This window comes from Podarcis bocagei (genome assembly GCF_964188305.1).
Source record: "Podarcis bocagei genome assembly, chromosome: 3".
In the NCBI taxonomy this organism is placed as follows: domain Eukaryota; kingdom Metazoa; phylum Chordata; class Lepidosauria; order Squamata; family Lacertidae; genus Podarcis; species Podarcis bocagei.
In genome coordinates this window covers 103887363-103906359 of record NC_138127.1, presented here as the reverse complement: position 1 = coordinate 103906359, position 18997 = coordinate 103887363, and the positions used below count along the sequence as shown (strand labels likewise).

At 43.2% G+C, this 18997-nt stretch overlaps 2 long non-coding RNA genes across 3 annotated transcripts in view; both read left to right on the top strand.

Annotated features, from left to right (window-relative positions):
* LOC308584186 overlaps positions 1–6810 on the top strand; it is a 14810-nt gene extending 8000 nt beyond the window's left edge. The window contains exons 1-4 of one of the 2 annotated variants that reach the window (XR_014006598.1): positions 423–553; positions 2696–2791; positions 5361–5484; positions 6591–6810. This is a non-coding gene — a long non-coding RNA (uncharacterized lncRNA). Of the gene's footprint in view, positions 1–422; positions 554–2695; positions 2792–5360; positions 5485–6590 lie in introns of those variants that run through there. The other variant, XR_014006597.1, reaches the window with a different exon arrangement.
* Positions 6811–11754: 4944 nt separating this feature from the next.
* On the top strand, positions 11755–16828 carry LOC308584160. Its single transcript, XR_014006558.1, has 3 exons — positions 11755–11904; positions 12973–13108; positions 16061–16828. It is a non-coding gene; the product is annotated as an uncharacterized lncRNA (long non-coding RNA).
* The last annotated feature ends 2169 nt before the right edge of the window (positions 16829–18997 follow it).

The window sequence follows — 18997 nt, the reverse complement described above, 5'->3', positions numbered from 1 at the left end:
TTTTGGAAAGCTGTGAATTCTGGTAGAAAGCTAAGAACTGATGGTGTCATATTAGTTCTGTGTGTATCAGATTTTGCCTGTTTCAAATGTTTCAAAACAGAGGTTGGTCAGGGAACCCAATGTGAGAAGACTCATTCTCAGGGGGAGATTGAGGGTGGTTTTGTACAGGGTCCCTAGTGCAGGTGCTTGCAGGTTTGGGCGAGACTGAGGGGGAAAGTAGTTATGAAGGTCCACTTTATGGGGGCAGTGAGTTAATCAAATATATCGTTTCATTTTGGTCTGAGCACTGCATAGTCCTTCCTTGCATCTGGACTCATTATCAGCCTGACTCAATCAAATGCAAGGAGTCTGGGAGGATCCTTTGTGCCACTAGACACCTGTGCTTATAAAAAGCTTCCTGCCAAGCCGAATTCAGTAGGTGAAACTTTCATCACTATCTCTAACCCACCACCTGCAAGAAGTTATATTCAGATCTACAAATTTTCTCAAGTTGACTCCAATTTCTTATCCAATCACTTACCGGAGAAGGTCATCGGTGAGTTGCTGGGAGAAGGTAGGAATGGCCTGGGGATAACTTGAACTGCAGGGAGAGTCTTTCAGCCTAACTTTCTACTGATCCCATTGGCACTTGACAGTCTCTGCTGTTTGCCAGTGATGGAGAATACAGTACTGTATGGAAGTTTTCCTTGTGTTCTGTGGCAAACACAACATTTAAAAGAGGCTGGAGTTGCTTGTTATTCTGCTCTGACAACTAGCTGTGAAAATCAAATATCCTGCAGCTATTTGGTGATATTTAGAGAAAGTCATATTCAGGGAATGCTTACTGGCTAATGTCCTTAATGTTATGCACATGCCTCTGAATTATTTTCCCATTGCACTTTTGAAAACATTTTGCATTTGAGACACACAGGGTAAGGTAGAGAAGGATGCACGACATCACATATGTATCACAGGTCTTATGGTGTATTGTAGTTACCGCATCTCTTCAGGGAGCCCTGAAAACAAGGGAGATGTCAGGGAGAACATTGTGCCCATGAGCCAACGAAGAGCCTTCTCAGCACGTCATTGGCCCATGATTCCACAGACCACTCTGGAAATGCTACATGTACAGTTGATGAGGAAGAGGAAGAGGGAAAGGCAACACATCAATTTGAAAATAATGTAAAATAACGGACGTTCTTCGTGACATTGTACAGTGGTGCCCCGCAGGACGGATGCCTCGCAAGACGAAAAACCCGCTAGACGAAAGGGTTTTCCGTTTTTGTGTTCCTTCGCTAGACGAATTTCCCTATGGGCTTGCTTTGCAAGACGAAAAAGTCTTGCCATATTTTTTTGCTTCCCCCCCTTTTTCTAAGCCGCTAAGCCGCTAAGCCTTTAATAGCCGCTAAACCGCTAAACCGCTAAACCGTTAATAGCGCTAATGCGCAAAGCCGCTAATAGGGTTGCTTCGCAAGATGAAAAAAACACTAAACGAAGAGACTTGCGGAACGGATTATTTTCGTCTTGCGAGGCACCACTGTACTCCATTAGAATCCGTTAAAAGCTCATTTTGACTTTATGCTGAAATATTTCGTACATGAATATAGGTCTTACATCTGTGACTCTCCTACTTCCATATGTGTTAAACTTCATATGCTGCTTCACCCATAAGGAAAACCTCTATTATTTCGCAAGACATTTGCCAGAACACTCTTCTAGCACGACATCCATCTCCTACAGCTTTCATAGTTTCATATTTTGCAATCTGAAAAATGGTAAAAATCAGGGGTGGACCAAGGGTAGATTAGGAATTACAGGCAGACCCCTTTATCACTCAAAGTAGCTTGGCATGGCTTCTGATTGATGACCTTTTAACAATATCAAAACAAAATCACTTTTCCTCGGACCTGAAATGAGACTCAGGGAAGTGGAGAACTATCATAGTTCCATCTCCTAAATAATGGTATATAAAGATATAGGACTCTGCAGAAATGGTGAAACTAACTTATTATTTAGGAATTGGGATAGCTCAGCCTGTGGATCAAGAGGCTCTTAATAGTCACCCTGAGACCTCCAGGTATAGGGTGGTATATAAATTCAATCAATAAGTATAAGCATAAGAATAAGTTTAAGAATAAGAATAATAAATATGAGGGTCATGGATTTGAGCCCCATGTTAGACAAAATGGATTCCTACATTGCAGGGGGTTGGACAAGTGTATACTTGTGGTTCCTTCCAATTATACAATTTTATGAATCTTTGAATTCACGTAAGATATAAGAAACAAACACAGAGACAAGATTTATTTATTTATTTATGCATACTTGATTATGAAACTGGGTTGACATCTGTAAGAGTTATTAATTAGTTATTAGTATAGCACAGGGCTTTGCAATTTGGTTTCGTTCCTGGTTCCTTTGTGTCTTTAGGTTTACCAGTCTCTTATATTATGGTATTGTTGATTAATCATCTTTCTATCTTGCGGTATTGTTTCTGTGTAAGACAGATATGTAAAAAACTTACTTCATCACCTGTTATTGGAAACAAAGTTAAAGGCACAGAATGTTCTCAGATTCAGTATGTTCTTTCATTCTGAAAGTGTCTTCGTGGGTGAATTTGAGTTTCTTGCAAAGAATACATACCACCCTGAAGTGTGCCTACCACCATTATTATTATTTTTTAAAAAGTATTGTCTGTTGTTTCTCTTATTTTCAGTTCCCAACTGAGCATCTTGCCTCTGCCTTATCACAATTATGAAAACCCGATATGTTCTTCTGTCTCTCTTCACCTTCACAATCTTTCTCAATCCAGGTATGTTATTACTTAAGACTTTCCTGAGCTCTGTTGGGGAACAGTGATTTATAAAAAGGTTTAGGCTACACAATATTAGAATAAAATTAGATCAGAACTTCCAAAGGTCCACCTACTTCATCACCCTTTTTTCTGCATGGTCTATCAAATTCCTCTGTGAAGCCTGCAAATAGGTCTTGAGGGCATCAGCACTCCCCCAACCCATAATCCCCTGTATTGAGATCCAGAAACTAATAGAACTCAGAAATCGAAACCCGGTATGGTCATACCAAGATTGAAGAGTGATATGCTCAGAACTTCTGATCCTGGTCAGCAATTTGCACTAGCTGCAGTTTCCATAATATTTCCAAAGGCAGCCCCATGTAGAATTCATTGCAGTAATCTAACATACCGGATGTGGGTCTGTCCCTGTTCAGAGAGGAGTGCGGCTAGGTCACCAGCCAAAGCTGATGGAAGTCACAGGGCACTCCTAAGGCCACAAGTGACAGCTGTGGAACCAGAAGCACTCCAAGCTATGCAGCTGCTTCTTCAGAGGAGAACGACCTCATCCAGAGCAGGTCCATACCCTGACATCCAGTCTTGGGAATCAGGTATTGAGGAGAAGAATTTGAGCTCAGGAACATCAGTGAATGGCTGATAATACACTTCAAAGCTCTGTATTCGCAAGCGCTGTAATTTTGTGAAAATATTCAGAGTTTGGGGGATGCACTTGATCCCTGCAGCATCCCACACTGATGGCGCCATTGTACAGACTACAGAACTACTTGGAGCAACTCAGGTTGCTTCCCAAAGTGACAAATAGAGATCTGAACCAAATCTTCTAGGCAGGACACATCCTTCCTTCCTTCCTTACTTCCTTCCTTCCTTGCCTGCCTTCCTACTTTACCGACCACCTGTCTCCTTGATCCTTGCCCATCCTGGCTGATAAAAGCGAGCCGGGAAGGGCTGGGCGATGGGCTCTGTGGGGAGGTGAATGCTTCCCTCTGTGAGGGAGCCTTCCCAGACCCGCTGAAAGAGGTGGTCATTAAACCGCTTCTTAAAAAAACATCTTTGGACCCGGCCAATTTGGCCAACTATCGCCCAGTCTCAAATCTGCCATTCTTGGGCAAGGTGATTGAGCGGGTGGTTTCTGAACAACTCCAAGCACGCCTGGAGGAAACGGACCATTTGGATCCCTTCCCATCGGGATTCAGGCCTCACCATGGGACTGAAACTGCCTTGGTCGTGCTGGTTGATGATCTCCGGCGGGCTAGGGACAAAGGTGAGAGCTGTTTCCTAGTTCTGCTGGATCTCTCAGCGGCCTTTGACACCATCGACCATAACATCCTTCTGGACCGTCTAGAGGGGCTGGGAGCTGTGGGCACTGTCATACAGTGGTTCCGCTCCTTCCTCCTGGGCCGTGTCCAGAAAGTGGTGGTGGGGGATGAGTGTTCAGACCCCTGGGCTCTCACTTGTGGGGTGCCTCAGGGTTCTGTCCTCTCCCCCATGCTTTTTAATATCTATATGAAGCCGCTGGGAGAGATCATCAGGGGGTTTGGACTGGGTGTTCATCAGTATGCAGATGACACCCAGCTCTACCTCTCCTTTAAATCAGAACCAGTGAAGGCGGTGAAGGTCCTGTGTGAGTGCCTGGAGGCGGTTGGAGGATGGATGGCAGCTAACAGATTGAGGTTGAATCCTGACAAGACAGAACTACTGTTTTTGGGGGACAGGGAGCGGGTTAGTGTGGGGGATTCCCTGGTCTTGAATGGGGTAACTGTGCCCCTGAAGGACCAGGTGCGGAGCCTGGGAGTCATTTTGGACTCATAGCTGTCCATGGAGGCGCAGGTTAACTCTGTGTCCAGGGCAGCTGTCTACCAGCTCCACCTGGTACGCAGGCTAAGACCCTACCTGCCCGTGAACAGTCTCGCCAGAGTGGTGCATGCTCTAGTTATCTCACGCTTGGACTACTGCAACGCGCCCTCCGTGGGGCTACCTTTGAAGGTGACCCGGAAACTGCAATTAATCCAGAATGCGACAGCTAGACTGGTGACTGGGAGTGGCCGCCGGGACCACATAACACCGGTTCTGAGAGATCTGCATTGGCTCCCAGTACATTTCCGAGCACGATTCAAAGTGTTGGTGCTGACCTTTAAAGCCCTAAACAGCCTCGGCCCTGTATACCTGAAGGAGCGTCTCCACCCCCATCGTTCAGGCTGGACACTGAGATCCAGCGCCGAGGGCCTTCTGGCGGTTCCCTCATTGCGAGAAGTGAGGCTACTGGGAACCAGACAGAGGGCCTTCTCGGTAGTGGCGCCCGCCCTGTGGAACGCCCTCCCATCAGATGTCAAAGAGATAATTACCTGACATTTAGAAGACATCTTAAGGCAGCCCTGTTCAGGGAAGTTTTTAATATGTAACGCTGTACTGTTTTTAACACTGATTGGGAGCCGCCCAGAGTGGCTGGGGAAACTCAGCCAGATGGGCGGGGTATAAATAATAAATATATTATTATTATTATTATTATTATTATTATTATTATTATTATTATTATTAATTATTATTATTATTGAGTTCTGCACTGTTGCAGGAAGAACTGACATCCTTGGCATACGAACATGTCGTTTATTCAGTGGTATGTGCATCCACTTTATGTGTCCTCCACCACGTTTCAAAATCGGAGAATGTCATCGGTATTACAATTGCTGTGCAATGTAAGAATAATGAACGCAACACACCCAAACACACAGTTTCACATGGATGTCATATTTTTTGGGACACGGTTGAGGGAGGTAGGGTGCGAGTGGGAGTGTCACCCCTGGGGTGGTTGGTAGAGGGAAATGTGCAGGCAGGATTGGCCTGAGAAATTTTGGGCCCTGAGGCCAAAGACAAAATGGCACCTCCCAGTCAGGCAAGAAGGGGCAAGTGATGATCTACACTGGGAACATGGGTGGGAGGAAACCAGCAGTGCCTCCTATTCATCAAGAGGTTGCTGTAGAGGAGGCATTGCAGGGAGCAGCTGTGGAGATGACAGATTCGCCCTTGAAGTACTATGCCGCAGTTATTCTTCCCACCACAGCGGCAGCGACAGACGATATGTTCCTTGTGGCCTTTGGACCCTGCCACCCAAGGCAGTCACCTCACACCTTGCCTCATGAGTGGCCTGGCCCTGTGTGGTGGTGAGCAAAATCATACAGGGGTGAGGAGTAGGGCTTGTCCCATCAAAGCCCTCTCTTCCTCTGCTTCAACAACTTCATTTCGGAACCTGGTGACACAGCTCAGCTGACCCTATAGCCTGGTGGTGCTTTTGCAGAATGCTAGACCTGCCCAGAATAAAATCTCAGTCATCCATTACAGTGCTACCTCGCAAGACGAATGCCTCGCAAGACAAAAAACTCGCTAGACGAAAGGGTTTTTTGTTTTTTGAGCTGCTTCGCAAGACGATTTTCCCTATGGGCTTGCTTCGCAAGACGGAAAAGTCTTGCAAGTTTGTTTCCTTTTTCTTAACACCGTTAATACAGTTGCGACTTGACTTCTAGGAGCAACTCTAGTGTGGTAGCCTTTTTTGAGGTTTTTAAAGACTTTGGTGATTTTTGAAGCTTTTCCAAAGCTTTCCCGACACCGTGCTTCGCAAGATGAAAAAAATCGCAAGACGACAAAACTCGTGGAACGAATTAATTTCGTCTTGCGAGGCACCACTGTATTTGATTGTGAGTGACAGGACAGACTCCGCAAGTGTAGCAGAAACCTGGCTGCCCCTTTGTAAAAGAGAAGACCTTCCCTATAGTCAATGTTGATTTCTGTTTTCCAAATATTTCAGTGCTGCCTCTGAGTGATGGGACAACACCTCAACTCTGCTTGTGGAATCAACAATTCCAGCTTTATCACCACCCTTTGCAAGAATGCATTTGGGGCTCTTCAGCCCTCCCACCAGATGTCAAAGAGAAAAACAACTACCAGACTTTTAGAAGACATCAGAAGGCAGCCCTGTTTAAGAAAGCTTTTAATGTTTAATAGACTATTGCATTTTAATATTCTGTTGGAAGTTGCCCAGAGTGGCTGGGGAAACCCAGCCAGATGGGCGGAATATAAAAATAAATTATTATTATTATTATTATTATTATTATTATTATTATTATTAAACAAATCCTCACTTTGAAATTATTAAAGATTCTATGCTAACGACAACTACGCAATGAAGATGGGTCATAGGGTTCTTTTGAAAGTGGTGGGAGTAGCTTATTACGGGATAAAGGTCCCTTTATGATACGTTTTGAAATGCCAATGGGTCAAATGTTCTTTGTGTGTTCCTTTTCATCTAAATGTTGTGGGAGGAAATTATTGCACAACGTGCCGTAATATATTCTCTTGCTAAAGCTTAGAAGGCTTACTACTCAGATACCAAGAGGTTGAACGCAATGCTGTGCCATGTTTGCAGAAATGAGGGCACATGATCTACCTGCTTGGCTTTCAAATATGCATCAGGGCAACCATGTGGGTGGATATAACATCCTCAGAGAAGCCACACAGGACAGCATCTCCCATTACCACACCAGGATATAAATATATAGATATGCAGATGACACAACATTGATGGCAGAAAGTGAGGAGGAATTAAAGAACCTTTTAATGAGGGTGAAAGAGGAGAGCACAAAATATGGTTTGAAGCTCAACATCAAAAAATCGAAGATCATGGCCACTGGTCCCATCACCACCTGGCAAATAGAAGGGGAAGAAATGGAGGCAGTGAGAAATTTTACTTTCTTGGGCTCCATGATCACTGCAGATGGTGACAGAAGCCACAAAATTAAAAGACGCCTGCTTCTTGGGAGAAAAGCAATGACAAACCTAGACAGCATCTTTTAAAGCAGAAACATCACCTTGCTAACAAAGGTCCTTATAGTTAAATCTATATGGTTATCCCAGTAGCAATGTATGGAAGCGAGAGCTGGACCATAAAAAAGGCTGATCGCCGAAGAATTGATGCTTTTGAATTATGGTGCTGGAGGAGACTCTTGAGAGTCCCATGGACTGCAAGAAGATCAAACGCATCCATTCTTAAGGAAATCAGCTCTGAGTGGTCACTGGAAGGACAGATCGTGAAGCTGAGACTCCAATACTTTGGCCACCTCATGAGAAGAGAAGACTCCCTGGAAAAGACCCTGATGTTGGGAAAGATGGAGGGCACAAGGAGAAGGAGACGACAGAGGAAGAGATGGTTAGATAGTGTTCTCGAAGTTACCAACATGAGGTTGACCAAACTGCAGGAGGCAGTGGAAGACAGGAGTGCCTGGTGTGCTCTGGTCCATGGGGTCATGAAGAGTCGGACACGACTAAACGACTAAACAACAACAATATTCATTTCTAGGAAAAACACCCCCTCCCATGCAAGACCTTTGTAAAAGAGAAGACTCAAGGTACACACAACAAAAGCAACATACATATATTGAGGGCACAAGGAGAAGGGGACGACAGAGGACGAGATGGTTGGACAGTGTGGATAAGACTCCAATAATAACACAGGCCACTGGACCTCTAATTAAATAAAAACAGATAATATGGAATCAAGGACACATGAAAAGAGGTCTGGTGTCAATTATAAGTCAGGAGCTTTTAAGTATAACTACTGGCCATTTAGAGAGCCTTAAAGCTGCAGGTGAAAAGCATCTTAATACTAATATTGAAGATTCCATATACAACAGCATTTGGTCACCTAAACAGTTCAAACCTGCATATGCATATATATGTGAAGGCTCTCTGAAACTTATACCCAAATAGCCTTGTATGCCAGTTCAAATTTCACACACAAACTCTGTCTTCCCAACTTTGTTGGAGGTTTGCTCCCATGAAGAAGAAGAAGAAGAAGAAGAAGAAGAAGAAGAAGAAGAAGAAGAAGAAGTTATTTTATTTATACCCCACCCTCCCCGGCCAAGACCGGACTCAGGGCAGCTAACACCAAATATAAAATACAGTAAAAACATTTTAAACAACAAACAAACAAACAAACAAACAGTTGATTAAAATATAGGTTAAAATACAGCTTAAAATACAGCCTCATTTTAGTGGTAGCCCATAAATCAATATCATAAGGGGAGAAAATGTCAAATATTCACCAGGGCCAACTATCCATGCTGGTCCTACATAGGCCAGCAAAAAGAGCCGAGGGAAAATTTATATACAAAATGCCATATAAGGGATTCAGTCTAATAATAATAATAATAATAATAATAATAATAATAATAATAAGGGGTCAGACTGAGTCCAGCCCAAAGGCCAGGCAAAACAGCTCCATCTTGCAGGCCGTGCGGAAAGATGTCAAATCCCGCAGGTCCCTGATCTCCTGTGGTAGGGCATTCCACCAGGCCAGGGCCAGGGCTGAAAAGGCTCTGGCCCTAGTTGAGAACAATCTAACCTCCTTGCGGCTTGGGACCTCCAAAGTGTTGTTATTTATGGATCTTAAGGTCCTCCACAGGGCATACCAGGAGAAGCAGTCCCATAGGTACGAGGGTCCTAGCCCACATAGGGCTTTAAAGGTCAAAACCAGCACCTTGAACCTGACCGTGTACTCCACCGGGAGCCAGCGCAGCTGGTAAAGCACTGGATGAATATAAAGGAACATTTCTTTCCATTTCTTGTTGGAATGCCCACTGGTCTCAGCTTTTTGGATGGAAGTGTTTGCAGAAATATTATAGAGTTGGAAGGGACCCTAAGGGTTATCTAGTCCAACCCCCTGCAATGCAGGAATCTCAGCTAAAGCATCCATGACAGATGACCATCCAACCTCTGCTCATCCCCTGTCTTATAACTTGAAGCCATTGGTTGTGAAGCCATCACAAACATTTAAAGCTGAAATGGAGGCATGCCCACAATTAGCACTATTAATATATAGGGTGATACTCTAAAATGACTCTTTTCTAAGAAAGATCTGCCTCTGGATATGTAGTATACGAACTTAGTGGAACCCTGCAATTACTGAACAGATAACTCACGAAATTTGTGTAATGGAAGGTACAAAATGAGCAGAACAAGCTTATGAAATCTGGTAGGTTTACTGATTGCTATCATGCCTGAGGAGAGGTATTTTGTGCTGGAACCTGATTTAACAGGAAATATGGTGTAAAGAGTATTGCCCTTTATTTACTCAGGTAAGTCAAAATCAGCACCATAGTTGAATTAAGTATTTAGCAAGAGTAGGATTTTCCACCTCCAGGGGGGATTGGATTAACTACTGAAAGTCTCAACCTGGTCAATCATTGCTTTATCAGTTTCTGCCAATTCCTGTTCAGCTGTACAGTCTCAAGGTTGAAAGTGAGGTCACCTGGCTCTGGAGCTTGAGCCAATATGTAACAGGGTGTGAGTCACAGCATGCCTCACTTTCCCATTTCAGTATATTGTATCTGTGAAAGGGGTGGCATGGGCTGCCATTTCACATAACTAGTTAACACTAAATACATTACTTCTGGAAATAAAACCCCACCTAGTAACCAACGTGCCCCTTGGGTTTCAGATACTACATGGGTTGAGGAGCCTAAAAAGCCAGAGACACAAAGCCCCTCTAGCCTCTTAGTTTGGTCAGAATCGAGTACCATATACTTTCAGAGTTAACACTAAATACATTACTTCTGGTAAATGAACCACCATAGCCTCTAGAGGGCCATGAAAATTTCTGTCCAAGGCTTTTTAGACTGGTCTAACCATGTACAGTCATACCTCATGTCAGGTGTGCTTCAGGTTGAGCGTTTTCAGATTGCGTCTGGTGGCAACCCAGAAGTACCGGAAAGGGTTACCTCCGGGTTTTGCCACTCGCGCATGAGCAGACACACAAAATGACATGACACACATGCACAGAAGCGGCGAATCGCAACCCGCACATGCACAGACACACAGACGCAGGTTGCATTCTGCTCATATTGCGAACGGGCCTCCGGAATAGATCCCATTCACAACCAGAGGTACCACTGTACTATCTGGAACTAAAGAGTCACATTGACTGCCAGGTGTGAAATAAATTGGCATTATTTTCAGAGCTCTCCTACCCCACTAAACTAAGAAGCATTTACTTGCTGCAGGGAATAAATGAGGAGGGGGAGAACCATATTAACCAGCTTGATTGACCAACCAACCAACCACAGTGTCCCTTTTCATCTGAACTGGGAAACAACAGTTACCATTTTCAGAACAGGCCAGGAAATTAAATTCATTTCCAACCACGCATTAATATCTCGGCCTGTTCCAGAATTGGAGACCACAGTCCCAGAAGCTACCTATCAGATGGTACACTTCACAAGGTTATGAATACCCGCAGTGCTGTTTGGAAACCAATAATGATGGAAAATAGCAAACAAACAAACATCAGTTTATTATTTATATTTATCAGATAAATTACAGCCCTTAATTGCTCTGACATGGTGTAGGAAGATGGTGGGGTGGGGTGGGCTAACTCTTAAGAAAACCAGGGAAAAGAAGGAGGAAATGAACAGGAAAGAAAGATCTCCACATGAAAGAATAGGACAGCATCAGAAGGCATTGGAAGACACCCAAAATGAGACTGGGGTCCACTGCTTGCCTGTTTGTGCTGTAGAAACCAAAACAGCTCCAATTGGGGCTTGGTTTATTATGGAAAATATATGCAGCTCCCCATCAGGCAGCCTTTATTGCAAAACAGAAATCATAGAAATGGACTTTAGGGTTTATGGAAATTGTGTTATGTTGGATCAAGACCTGCATTGCTTAAAACCCACAACCCTTTAGGGAATTAGCTCACTCTGAGGTGGAAAATCTTACCTCGGTCACTTGGCTGTTTGCCACAGTTGAGAGCAGTAAAGGTGTTGTGTGGGTGCCAACGGAAGGACATTGCAATGTTTGTGTGTCACTGACCTCTGTGGTCAGAAAGGTCAATGGAGATTCTTTTGTACATAGTCAGATGTTCCCAAACTTCACCTTGTTCCGGAAATACTGTTTTGCAATTCTCCAAAAACCTTATATATATGGTCTCCTTTTCCATAAAGGACCTCATCTGGGCTTCAAATCATCTTCTCACTACACCGCCAAAGCGAGATAGCATCAAGCCTCAGCCATGAAGATCCTTTACCTTCTCTTTGCTGTCTTCTTAGTCTTCATCCAAATAATTCCAGGTAAGAGATGGGTGGACAATTCCAAGGTACAGAGTCCAACAGTAGGTTTAGAGGTGATTCTATAAACTGGGCAGCATGGAGTCATTCAGCTGTGAATTACACTGTATTTAATAAATGTTTTTTTTCCCCCATGTAAGTGTGCCTACAAAGGTAGAGAGCTACCACTCACTTCCTTGCAGCTGCAGGAACTGCAATCCTCAGATAAATTGGCTTACTGGGCCCATGTCAGTCCAGCTTGTACAATGTTATTTATGCAACGGCTGTATATTTGCAAAGCTAAACAGGGTCCAGTATGGTTTCAAATTGGATTGGGGGGGCTACATGTTGACATTTCTGCATTACAGAGGGTTGGACGAGATGACAGTAAGAGTAGTTCTACAGTGGAGCAGTCTCCCTCCGGAAGTTGTGGACTCTCCTTCTTTGTTTTAAGTAGAGGTTGGATGGCCATCTGTCCTAGATGCTTTAGCTCAGATTCCTGCATTTCAGGGGGTTGGACTGGATGACCCTTGTGGTCTCTATCCAACTCTACAATTCTTTGATTTTTATGGTCCATGAAGTCCGTTCCAACTCTACAATTTGACGAATCACTGATTGTATGTAAGCAAACCCCAATATCTGGGGGGGGGGCATAAAATCATGGAAAGGAAGAGTGGAATGAAGTATCCTGGCACAGGGCATGGCCTCCTTCTGGAATCTTGAGCAGGAGCCAAAGCACAATGCAACATTTTGTTGCAGGTCTCACTCAATTGGTAATTTACTAACAGCAGTTCTGAGGGCAGGGGAAACAACCTTTCTTCCTTTTAAGAACATTAACAAGCCATGATTGCAATTAAAAAAGAAAGAAAGCAAAACAGGAACAGAAGTGCCTCCAGCACTAAAGTGGTTTGCACAGCTCAGGAGAGGGCAAGCTTCTTTCGCTGTGGAAGGACAAGGGTGTGAGACTAGGTATTGCAGACCAGTAGCATTTGCAAAAAAGTTTTCTGCTCTGCCCCCTGCATCTCCCCTACTCAGCTCCTACAAGCCAACTCAGGAGGTTCTTTCCCTTTCTCTCTTTTTTTATTGTAATAGGAAGGGCTGGATATCCTGCAGATGATACCATGGAATGCAGGCTTGCACGAGGTTTCTGTAAATATGGACAATGCCCTCGTAGGACAGAACATACTGGGGGAACATGCCAAGACGGACGTCTACTGTGCTGCAAAAGGTAATGCAACTGTCACCAGGATGGTATCGGGCAGTGTGGTGGCAAGGTTAGCATAGTTGAGGCATACTGCTGGGGGCATCAGATTGGCTCCACCAGTGTGCCTGGACGACCCCAACCTTTCCACTGCCATGCCATCGCCTCTTGCTTTCCTCATCTGCAGCAGTGATCTTGCTGCCAGGAAACCAGGTTTTGGGCACTGCGCCTCCCCACATGGGTCTTAATACAATCATGCTTTCAGTTAGACCATTCCAACATTCTTTCCATTCATTCATTCCATCCCTCCATCAATCAATCAATCAATCAATCAATCAATCAATCAATAAATATCTGTATCCTGCCTTTCCACCAATTTGTCACCAAATTGTGCTCAGGACAGCTAAAAGCAGTAAGAGAGAGAACAAAGCATACAAGGTAACCATGGAAAACATCATTGTTGTTTAGTCGTTTAGTCACGTCCGACTCTTCGTGACCCCATGGACGAGAGCACGCCAGGCACTCCTGTCTTCCACTGCCTCCCGCAGTTTGGTCAGACTCGTGTTTGTGGCTTCGAGAACACCATCCAACCATCTCATCGTCTGCCGTCCCCTTCTTCTTGTGCCCTCCATCTTTCCCAACATCAGGGTCTTTTCCAGGGAGTCTTCTCTTCTCATGAGGTGGCCAAAGTATTGGATCCTTAGCTTCACGATCTGTCCTTCCAGTGACCACTCAGAGCTGATTTCCTTAAGATTGGATGCGTTTGATCTTCTTGCAGTCCATGGGACTCTCAAGAGTCTCCTCCAGCACCATAATTCAAAAGCATCAATTCTTCGGCGTTCAGCCTTCTTTATGGTCCAGCTTTTACTTCCATACATCACTACTGGGAAAACCGTGGCTTTAACAATACGGACCTTTGTTGGCAAGGTGATGTCTCTGCTTTTTAAGATGCTGTCTAGGTTTGCCATCGCCTTTCTACCAAAGAGCAGGCGTCTTTTAATTTTGTGACTGCTGTCACCATCTGCAGTGATCATGGAGCCCAAGAAAGTAAAATCTCTCACTGCCTCCATTTCTTCCCCTTCTATTTGCCAGGAGGTGATGGGCCCAGTGGCCATGATCTTCATTTTTTTGATGTTGAGCTTCAGACCATATTTTGCACTTTCCTCTTTCACCCTCATTAAAAGGTTCTTTAATTCCTCTTCACTTTCTGCCATCAAGGTTGTGTCATCTGCACATCTGAGGTTGTTGATATTTCCTGCGGCGATCTTAATTCCGGCTTGGGATTCATCCAGCCCAGCCTTTGGCATGATGAATTCTGCATATAAGTTAAATAAGCAGGGACACAATATACAGCCTTGCCGTACTCCTTTACCAATTTTGAACCAATCAGTTGTCCCATATCCAGTTCTAACTGTAGCTTCTTGTCCCACATAGAGATTTCTCAGGAGACAGATGAGGTGATCAGGCACTCCCATTTCTTTAAGAACTTCCCATAGTTTACCATCACTTCCACTGGCCTTGTTATTAGCAGTGCTTTCCAAGGCCCATTTGACTTCACTCTCCAGGATGTCTGGCTCAAGGTCAGCAACCACACTACCTGGGGTATACAAGACATCCATTTCTTTCTGGTATAGTTCCTCTGTGTATTCTTGCCACCTCTTCTTGATGTCTTCTGCTTCTGTTAGGTCCTTTCCACTTTTGTCTTTTATTATGGTAATCTTTGTACGAAAACACCATTACCTATCAATAAATCCAATAAAAACCACAGTCAAACAGAATGCAACATATTTACAAATGGTATAAGGTCAGATTATAAAGCCCAAGACATGCCTGAATAATAGTAATAAAAATCCCTATCTCTATGCAAACATCTTAAAGCACTTTTCTTGATTTAACACGGGGTACTACAGAGGGTACATTGAATGAGATAGCCTATTACTGTCAAGTCAGCATACATTTGATTTTTTGCCACCATACGCTTGAATAGTTTGTGCTCGATAACTTTAACTACCAAACATTTGGCCTTAAAAATCAGAGCATCCTGTGGCTCGACCTCTAATGCAGTACAAAGAGATGCTGTCAGAACAGGAAATCCAGAAGATCCGAACATGCTTGCAGAATTCTCTGAATCACAGATGGTGCTTTTATTCAAGCTTAGCCGCAGCAAATGAGCACTGAATGGTAGAAATGTGAATAATTGGTTGTTTTCCCCACATACACTTTCCCCTACGCTGCGTCCTCTTTTGGCTTGAGCTTTTCAAGAGTTACATAATGTTGGATGCTGCTACTATTATGTCACGGTTCCTCTACAATTCTATGATTCTGTCTCCAGTCTGCTGCTGTAAAGGGTTGAAAACGTGGCTGTCTGACATATAAACCCCTTGTCACCAACTGTAATCTTTGCAAGTCATTGCCATTCAATTCCCACGTGAAAATGCTCCCTTTTATATACCTGCCAACCAAGTTTTCACTTCACGCGTCTGAAAATTGGGCTAGAGTCTGTGAAGTCCATTATGCTGCAGTCAATTATAGCTAGTCTCCAAGACTCCAGTTGTTTTTTTTCCTGCAAGAGACTATAATGTCTACCCCTCTGCAAATTCCTAATTCTAGGAACTCATCAATAGAATCCTATTCATTTGTACCCAGAATTACAAATGAAGTCTGGACTAGGATGCCTGAAAAACTCCTTACTCCCATCGTCATTACCAATGTAGACCATAATTGTGTGAGTCAATAATTAGATAAATTGCCTCAGTTAATATGAGATGAAGCATAACCATAACGTCACTGTCTCCTTTATTTTGTCCCATAGGGAGAGATTAGACTCAAGACAGCTCCTAACTTTATCGGTATATCGTTGTCTTAAGTTAGGTTGTACGGCTGTAGAGTGTGGGAACTGTAGAGACTTGCCATTTAAGAGTGTATCAGACAAAGTATGACCAGAGTTGGGTATTAATTATCTGTCTTTTCTTTCGGTAGTCCTTGGAGTCAATGAGCCAATTACAGTCAATGCAAGACCTCTGATATTCTTCTCTGTCTACTTCTGAAATGGCTGAGAACAGCTTTGGAGTCAAGGGTGAAGAGCTGCTTATCTGAATGGATTTAAGTGCTGGAGAAAATCGACCCCTTCCTCGATTCACACAGTTCTGTACGCAACATTCTGGAAATGAAACAAATTCCCAATAGTTAAGAAAAGGTTTTAAAAAAAGGATTTCTCTGCTGTGACATTGAAAACCAATGGTGTTGAAAGATGGATAAGGAACATATTTTTAAAAAATAATTATAATAATCTGTTTTCTAGATTTATTAAAAGTTATGTATTAAATTGGAGAATATTTGTTATAAAAATACATAAATATTATAATATGCATATTTTAAAAGTCTTCTCTTTCATCCACCTTTCGGTTTGGATTGGAGCAAGACTTCCAGTCATGTTAGGAGAAGAACAATGGATTGTAATAGGTCTACTCTAAGCATGACTAATTATGGTTTTATGTCCATACCTCCAAGTCCCTCTTTTTCTCTGGCACTCTGCAAGTACTATGTGGCATTGCCTTATATCCCATGTTAATTGTGTTCCCTGTAGATCACCACAACCTCATATGGATCTTTGGACAGATACACTAGGGTAAAAAGACTTTGGTCATTGTGAATGCAAACATGCAATATGGCGTGTGTTATTTGCGCTGATTGATCATTCTGTGTTTTTTCTCCTGCAAAACCTTAATAAAAAAAGTTCATCTTCAACAGGACAATTTGAAGCATTTATTTTCTTTCTGTCTGTGGATCTACAAATAATGGCTTACTCTCTCCGTTTCTAATTCGAAACATTTCTCCATCTCTTCCCTATTGCCAGTTCTCTTTCTTCGTAATACATAACTTATATGGATTGAAGGTGACTAACCTTTATCAGGCCAATAGCCACACTGATCCCTCTGGGGCCCACATTTCAAAGAGAGCATGGCAAGAACTGCTGCTCTGAAAGCTGCCTTCCAAAAGAGTTTCTCAAGCAGTTATTTCTCTCTCTGCCCCCTTCACACACACACCCCTTCCAAGTGTCCCTATTTTCCAGGGACAGTCCCAGATTTACAGAAGCCATCCCAGAATGTCCCGCTTTTCCTTAAGATTGTTGCATATTTAGCAGATTAATTGCGCTGCAGAAAGTGTGCTGGGGAGACCACACGTTCAGGAAACAATGAAGAAACGCAAAAATTATCATTTGCTTGGCTTTAATTACAAAAAACAAAGTCTTCTTACATTAAATCTATAAGTATGACCCACCCATCAATCCATTCACCAGGGTACTGAGAGAGGTCCACGCTGCTCTTTATATATACCCAGTTGCTGACACAGCTTAATTAACACAACTTAACAGCATCTGCTATACTGCTTCACAGCTGTAAAACTAGGTTATGATATTTACTCTGGCCTTTAAAGAGATACACATCTTGTGAAACAATAATGAACCTTAATATTTAAATAAACCATTCAACAAAGATGTCCCCATTTTCATTGCAATCTGAAAAATGGTAAAAATCAGGGGTGGGCCAAAGGTTTTACAGGAAATATGGTGTAAAGAGTATTGCCCCTTATTTACTCAGGTATGTCAAAATCAGCACCATAGTTGAATTAAGTATTTAGCAAGAGTAGGATTTTCCACCTCCAGGGGGGATTGGATTAACTACTGAAAGTCTCAACCTGGTCAATCATTGCTTTATCAGTTTCTGCCAATTCCTGTTCAGCTGTAAAGTCTCAAGGTTTTAAGTGAGGTCACCTGGCTCTGGAGCTTGAGCCAATATGTAACAGGGTGTGAGTCACAGCATGGCTCGCTTTCCCATTTCAGTATATTGTATGTATTAAAGGGCTGGCATAGGCTGCCATTTCACATAACTAGTAGGGTAGAAGAGCTGGAAATAAAATTCCATCTAGCAACCAACGTGCCCCTTGGGTTTCAGATACTACATGGGTTGATGAGCCTAAAAAGCCAGAAACGCAAATTTTCACAGCCCCTCTAGCCTCTTAGTTTGGTCAGAATCGAGTACCATATACTTTCAGAGTTAACACTAAATACATTACTTCTGGTAAATGAACCACCATAGCCTCTAGATGGCCATGAAAATTTCTGTCCAAGGCTTTTTAGACTGATCTAACAATGTACAGTCATACCTCATATTACATTTGCTTCAGGTTGAGCGTTTTCAGGTTGCGTCCCGCGGCGACTTGGAAGTACCGGAAAGGGTTACTTCCGGTTTTTGCCGCTCGCGCATGCAAAGATGCACAAAATGACATCACACGCATGTGCATAAGTGGCGAATCATGACCCGCAGACGCAGGTTGCATTCTGCTCATATTGCAAACGGGCCTCCGGAACGGATCCCGTTCGCAACCAGAGGTACCACTGTACTATCTGAAACCAAATAGTCACATTGGCTGCCAGATGTGAAATAAATTGGAATTATTTTCAGCTCTCCTACCCCACTAAACTAAGAAGCGTTTACTTGCTGTAGGGAACAAATGAGGAAGGGGAGAACCATATTGACCATCTTGATTAACCAACCAACCAACCAACCACAGTGTCCCTTTTCATCTGAACTGGGAAACAACAGTTACCATTTTCAGAACAGGCCAGGAAATTAAATTCATTTCCAACCACGCATTAATATCTCAGCCTGTTCCAAAATTGGAGACCACAGTCCCAGAAGCTACATATCAGATGGTACACTTCACAAGGTTATGAATACCCGCTGTGCTGTTTGGAAACCAATAATGATGGAAAATAGCAAACAAACACACATCAGTTTATTATTTATATTTATCAGATAAATTACCGCCCTTAATTGATCTGACATGGTGTAGGAAGATGGTGGGGTGGGGTGGGGTAACTCTTAAGAAGACCAAGGAAAAGAAGGAGGAAAT